Genomic DNA, 7,292 nt, shown 5'->3' on the forward strand with positions numbered 1-7,292 from the left:
CCATTTACTCTTTGTCCCAGCTGCTGGGTCCCACTCTCCAGCCATACCTGACCTTGAGGAGCCCCCACGCCAGCGGAGCCACAAGCAGGTGCCCCTCCCGCTACTGAGAGCAGGAGTACAGGACCTGAATCTGAAATTGAAGCAAAAGGATGAACCCACAAAGGGGGCGACGGACCAAATTCTCTCAGACAACAGCCCACAGATGGCCATCCAGTCTGAAAGGACTGCCACTCCGAGGCGCACAGAGCCTGCCATTTTTTCTTTTAACTTCAACAGACAAATTGTATAGAACAAGATACCAAGAAACACAGAGAAAAACAATTATTACACAAACAGCTTTGACCTTGCCAGGTCCATGAACACAGAAAGACAACTTATACACAAAGATAGATAACTGGGCCCAGTAACAAACATTAGATACATAGATAATCACAGCCAAATCACAGAGTCACTCAGCCTGTGTACCTGCCATGTACACAGCTGCCCCATGACAAAAATCAAGAGAAACAAAAGCAAAAACACTACACAAACAAGAGAAACTAGTATATAAAACCAACAGTCAAGCTCTCCTGACTTCCTGACACCCCAGGTACAACATCTGGGGTTCCCGACGTCTCAGGTACACCATCCGAGTCTCCTGATACCCCAGGTACAGCATCTAGGGTTCCCAATAGCAACTGCCCGCAGCCGCTGGGCCTAAAACCGAAACCAAAACACGACTTCACAAAACACAAAACCACAAACGCAGCACAGCAGCGGCACCGCACACCTCAGACACACACCACACTTATACAAACATACCTCCAAGGGGTCTTCGGGATTCCTGGGTGTCACGTGTTTCCCCGCCAATGCACCACATGAAAGATCCCTGAGGGAGACCCCCACTCAAATCTCGGGAGGACGTACACCCAAGGAATCACGAGAGACCACATCTTGATGTAATTACAAGAGATATATTTTAATTTTCAGGGCGCTCTGGTTCGGCACCACAGTTATCTCACGCAGGAGATAGTGGAGCCGACCACGAGGCTTGAAAGTTAGGGGTTTATATAGGGAAAAGGTCTGAGGGAACAAAGGGATCAGTGTGGTCATACATGATTGGCTAGTTCAAATATTAACTATTACGTGCAGAACAGAGTGGAAAATTCCTAAGGTTGGTGTTAATCTGAGTCAACAAAGCATCTGACCTTAAACCATATCTGAGAGGACCAGATGGTCCATTACTTAGTGTCTGCCTGGCACGTCTTTGTAGGCCTGGGCCTTGGACATGTCCTCGTTTGCCTAGATGTTTTCCTCTATGTTTATAGTTTTATGTCTTCTTGACCTGCCAGCCCTTATGATATCTAACAACTTGCTTGTTCCTTCCCAGGCCTATGTGTGGGCCAATTTGTGATGGATTCATAGGCCCATAACTTTTCTTCCTAGTCAGCACAGGTTTAAAGCTTTAATTTTTCCTTTCAATATTCGTGGGAGGCCTCCCCTTCTGTGAAGAGAAAGGGATGGGGAGTCAGTCAGGAGAGGGGAGGTGAGAGGGTGGGATTGGGACGAGAGAAGGGAGGGGGAAGCTGTTATATCAGAATGTAAAGGTAATTAATTAATTAATAAAAGAATATTGAAAGGCTGGAGAAATGGCTCAGTGGTTAAAAGCACTGACTGCTCTTCCAAAGGTCCTGAGTTCAATTCCTAGCAACCACATGGTGGCTCACAACCATCTGTAATGGAATCCGAAGTCCTCTTCTGTTATATCTGAAGACAGCTACAGAGTACATTAAATAAATAAATAAATCTTTAAAAAAAGAATATTGAAAACTTTCATTACTGAACAACAAAAACTAATATAAAAATAAAGTTATTCACCCTCAATTCCTTCATCCTATCAATGAAACATGGATTAATACAGAAGTCATCTACTTCTTGACAGGTATTTATTGTGACAGCTTAGGTACTATCCTACTTTGCTTTCTGATGCCAGTGATAAAACACTGACTAAAGGCTAGTGAGGTAGCTCAGCAGATAAACACACTTGACTTTAAATTCAATCTCTGAGACCAACATGGTGGAAGGAGAGACCCAACACCTGCAAATTGTCTGCCATTGTTTCTGGGCTGCAATATGCGTGTGGCCCGCACACACTGATACATACATATAAAACAATTAAAAGCAAATGGGTAAACCACTAACCAAAAACAACTGGGGGTGAGGGGTAAAGGGTTTATTTTCTTTAGCTTACAAGTTAGAGTCTGTCATGGAGGGATGCCAGGGCAGGAACCTGAAGGTAGGAACTGAAGCAGATGTCACAGCAGGAACCGCAGAGTTTACTGGCTTGCTCTCCATGGCTTCCTGGGCTTCTTTCCTTCCTTCCTTCTTTCTCTTTCTACCTTTCTTTTTCTGTTTGCTTGTTTGTTTTGGTTATGTTGAGATGGGGTTTTTCTGTGTATCCCTGGCTGTCCTAGAACTTGCTCTGTAGACCAGGCTGGCCTTGAATTTACAGAGTTCTGCCTACCCTGCTTCCGAGTGCTGGGATTAAAGGTGTGCTCACCACGCTCAGCCAAGCTTTCACTCTTTTGTATTTTATTTTATTTACTGAGTGTTACCTGAATGTATATATAGCTCGTCACATGCTTGAGCTTAGCTGCCAGAAGAGGGCCTCAGACTTCTAGCAACTGAAGTTACAGATGGTCGTGAGCTCCATGTGTATTCTGCGATGTGAACCTAGATCCTTGCAAGAGTAGCAAGTGCTCTTAAACACTTTGACATCTCTCCAGCCCCTCTTTTACTTTTTTTTTTTTCAGACAGGGTTTCTCTGTGTGTCCTTGGCTGTCCTGGAACTCACTCTGTAGACCAGATTGACCTCAAACTCAGAAATTTGCCTGCCTCTGCCTTCCAAGTGCTGGGATTAAAGGCATGCACCACCACTGCTTGGTTTCTTTTACTTTTTAAAATGAAGATATTTGTCAAGTGTGGTGGTTCAAGTCTGTAATCCAAGTAGCTAGAGGCTGGTCTGGAGCATTGATGTGAATTTATTTTATGTCTATGAGTGTTTTGTCTGCATGTGGAGGTCAGAAGAGGGCATCAAATCCCCCAGAGTTTGGAGGCACATATGGTTGTGAACCACCCTGTGGGTGGGAATTCTCTGTGGGAATCTTCTAGGTCCTGTGGAAGAGCAGCTGGTGTTCTTACCATTGAGCCATCTCTCTAGTGTGCCCTTCCCACACACAGACAGAATCTCACTGTACAAGCAAAATACCTATACACATAAAATAAATTAATATATATGCATATATTTAACTAATAGGCATTTGTGCAGGGGAGATGGCTTATCTTGGCACTTGGCTTCCAAGCCTGAACACCTGGGTTTTGCTCTTGGATCCCACCTATACATACACACACACACACACACACACACACACACACACACACACACCCCAACACACATACATACACACACTGAATGAAAAAAATGTTTGGGGGATTCATACCTGAGGATATGTTTTGTGGGTCACCATATAATGTAACGTAGTCTGTTTCCTTCTCTGTGCCTTAGTTCTTTTCTTGATGATTATCTGCTGATGACCTGCTGTATATTTATTTATTTTCTTATATATCAGCAGATAAGAATTGAGATTAATGCATATGAAGGAGGACTTCTGTGTCCTGGTCACCACTGTTCCCCTTGGACAGTTAAGTACTGCACATGGCCTCACCTTACACATTAGCTGGATGAGAAAAGGAAAGAGCCAGCCTGAACATAGAACTTCAACAGACATTGACCAAGGTTGCTTCAGTCTTTGAAGAAAAAGTAATTAGATTGCCTAAGGTAAATTTCCTTTTTCTTTTTGTACATAGGTATATGTCTATGTACATGTGTGTGCAGGTGCATGCCTGCGAACATGTGTGCACACACATGTGGAAGCCTAATAGCAATTGCTGTTTCTTCAAGACTGTGATGCACTTTAATTCATCTTTTAATTTCTTAAATTACATTTTATCTCTTTAGTGTGTGTCTGTGTGAGTGCATGCGTATGTATATGTGCTATGGACCAGCAGGTTAAGAACAACCTTCAGAAGTTGGTTCCCTCCTTCTAGTACGTGCATACTGGGATTTGCCTGGCTATTATTTGTTTTCCAAGACAGGGTTTCTCCTCTGTACAGCTCTTTTTGTCCTGGAACTCTCTTTGTAGAACAGACTGGCCTCGAACTTGGAGATCTCCAGAGAACCCAGCCTTCCTAGTGCTGAGATTAAAGGCCTGTGTCACCATGCCCAGCTTGAGATTTATTTTTATTTTATTTTTATTTTTATTTTATTTATGTTTTGCCTGAGTGTATATCTATGTATCACATGTTCACGGTACTTGAGGCCAGAAGAAAATGTCAAATCTTTTTGGAATTGTCCTCTACTGGACTTTGACAGAGATCACAAGTAGTCTACTGTTGTACCAAAAGCAGGGCCTGGGCAGAGGCCTGTGGCTGCATGGCATATTAGTTAAGAAGGAAGCAAATGTATAAGTGAGATATTTTATTGTAGGAAGGGGAAAATAGGCTGGTCAAGTAGAGAGGAGAGGAAGAAGAGAAAAGAAGAAGAAGAAGAAGAAGAAGAAGAAGAAGAAGAAGAAGAAGAAGAAGAAGAAGAAGAAGAAGAAGAAGAAGAAGAAGAAAGAGAGAGGGGGAGAGAGGGGGGGAAGAAAAGCAAGAGAGCAAGAAGGCAAGAGAAGAGAACAAAGAGTAGGAAAGAGGGGAGAGAGAGCAAGAGGAGCAAAAGAGTGAGCAGGGGGCAAACCGCCCCTTATATTGTATGGGGCGTGGCATGTCTGGCTGTGGTCAGATGACTGGGTGTAAGGTCCAGCTAGAATGCTGGGAGCTTGGGGCATTCTCTGCCTGATAGAGCACACATTTCCTGCAAGGGCAGCTGTGAGGGGTTATGACTGAAACAGGAGCCAAAGACTCAGGAGTTATGGCCAAGCTTCTTCCACCCTCTGCAAGGAGAAATTGCCCGCAGGAGCTCCAGGGCTCAAAGATAAATACTCTACTGAGCCTAAGTTACCTGAGCAGACCATTGTCCCACACTGCCCCACAGTCTACCCAGTTGCTTTATTTCATTTAAACTTTACTGATTTATTATTACATATTATTTATTATAACACTAATAATTATTGATTGTATAACATATAATTGTTAATTATATAAAAATGGTAATATAATAATCATCAACTATTATTATTAAGATGGCTCAGCAGTTGAGGGCGCTAGCTGCTCTCCCAAAGGTATGAGGAGGTCAGAAGACAACTTTTGGAAGTTGGTTCTCTTCACCACAGATCTGGGAATAGAACCTAGGTTATCAGGCTTACTTGGTAGTCATCCTGCCTGCTCTACGTATAGCAGGGTTGTTTGTTTGTTTGTTTGTTTTTGACAGGGTCTGTGTAGTCCTGGTTATCCTGGAATTAGTTATGTAGACCAGGCTGCCTCCAAACTCACAGAACTCTGCCTACTTCTGTCCACTAAGGACTAGAGTTCACTGTCTGTGCCACCATAATCAGCCTGCATGATTGTTTTTAATGTTGGCTACGTTATATTTTACTGTTCATTCCAGCAGATAAAGGCTGAATTAGATACTTAGGTAAAAGTCAGAGGATTTTATGTCAAAATTCAAACCACTAGTTTTTTGTTTTGTTTTTGTCTTTGAGACAGAGTCTCTCTATGTAAAACTGATATTGTGGAAACCTGTGTACTTTGGGCTGTAACTTGCCTGAGTCACTTCATTTTATGTCTGTAAATGTTTGGCTCCTTCTTGAATGTAACTGCAGAAACATGATGATTCTGTACCTCACTGTGAAATAAACATTACCACTTGCTTTGTACTATCCAGGAAACATGGGCTAATAAACCTTTATTCCTAAAGTACTATCTATAAACTTACCAAAGTGCACTGGGACTGTCTGGATGTACTGGCATGGTAAAACAGTATCAGACGCTCAGCCTTAGTGCCAACTTCCTTGAAACTCCTGCACCACAAGAATGAAGTGGCAGAAGAAGCTAGTGCTCCGGCTGCAGCACAAGAGGAGAGAGTTGAGGTAGGCAGAGGTCCAAGTGCAGCCACGAAGCCCGAGGGAGCAGAAGTAAGGGATGCTGAAGGCCGGGCTACTGCACAAGTTGTTGGACTGTCAGTAATAAATCTCAGTGGACCTTGAAAGTCATCTCACTGAGATCACCTGGGAAACTGACTGCCTTACAACCAAAACAGTCCTGCTGGTCCTCTGCCCTGGACCTTTGGCATTCTGGACTAGTTCTGTCCTCATTTGTGACCAAACAGTATCAGAAAACCAAGGCCCGAGAACTTACTAAACATATCAGACTGAGACAAGGTCCAACATCCTTACCTTAACCCCATATAGAGGAGCACTCCTAGCCAAGTAGTGGTGGCCCATGCTTTTAATCCCAGCACTTGGCAGGCAGATCTCTGTGAATTTGAGGCCAGTCTGATCTGCAGAGCAAGCTCCAAGATAACCAGGGCTACAGAGAGAAATCCAAAAAACAAAACAAAACAAACAAATAAAAACAAAACAAAAAGAAAAAGGAAAAAGGAAAAGAAAAAAGGAACAGTCCTCACACTGCAATGGCAACTGCCCTACTGCCCTGCTTTCTTATTATGGGAGTGTATTTCAAGGAATTGGCAGGCAGGGACTCCTGAATATCCCCCAGCATTCAGCTCAATTAGGTCTCTGCTGCTATTCATTTCCTTGGCTCATTTGGACCTAGTCCTGAACTTTGTATTCATGGTCCTGTGATCTTACATTTCAGATCTGCTTCTGCTTGGTTCAACTCTATGACTTTCAGCCCTAAAAGCTTCAACAATAGCTCTGTGACTAGTTCAGTTAATCTAACAGAACACCGCAGTGCCTGTTAAGACCTCCCATTAAGACTTCTTTGAACTCCTTGAACTATGGTGCATCCTTTTAAACCTTTTTGTATGGCTTCTCTAACAACCCCCCCCCCCCACACACACATACACACAGTTCTACTTTGCTTTCTGTTGCTGTGATAAACACCACGACCAAAAGCAAAATGGGAGGGAAGAGTTTATTGGTTTGTGAGCTACAGTCCATACTGAAAGAAGCCAGGGCAGGAACCCACGGCAGGAATGTGGAGGCAGACACTGAAGCAGCAACTATGGAGAAGTGCTGCCTTCTGGCTTGATTCCTCTGGCTTGCTCAGCTACTTTTGCTCTGCAACCCAGGACCATCTGTCCAGGGATGCTACCATCCACAGTGGGCTAGGCCCTCCATCAACTAACAACC

The sequence above is a fragment of the Mastomys coucha genome, unplaced genomic scaffold, assembly GCF_008632895.1.
Source record: "Mastomys coucha isolate ucsf_1 unplaced genomic scaffold, UCSF_Mcou_1 pScaffold22, whole genome shotgun sequence".
In the NCBI taxonomy this organism is placed as follows: domain Eukaryota; kingdom Metazoa; phylum Chordata; class Mammalia; order Rodentia; family Muridae; genus Mastomys; species Mastomys coucha.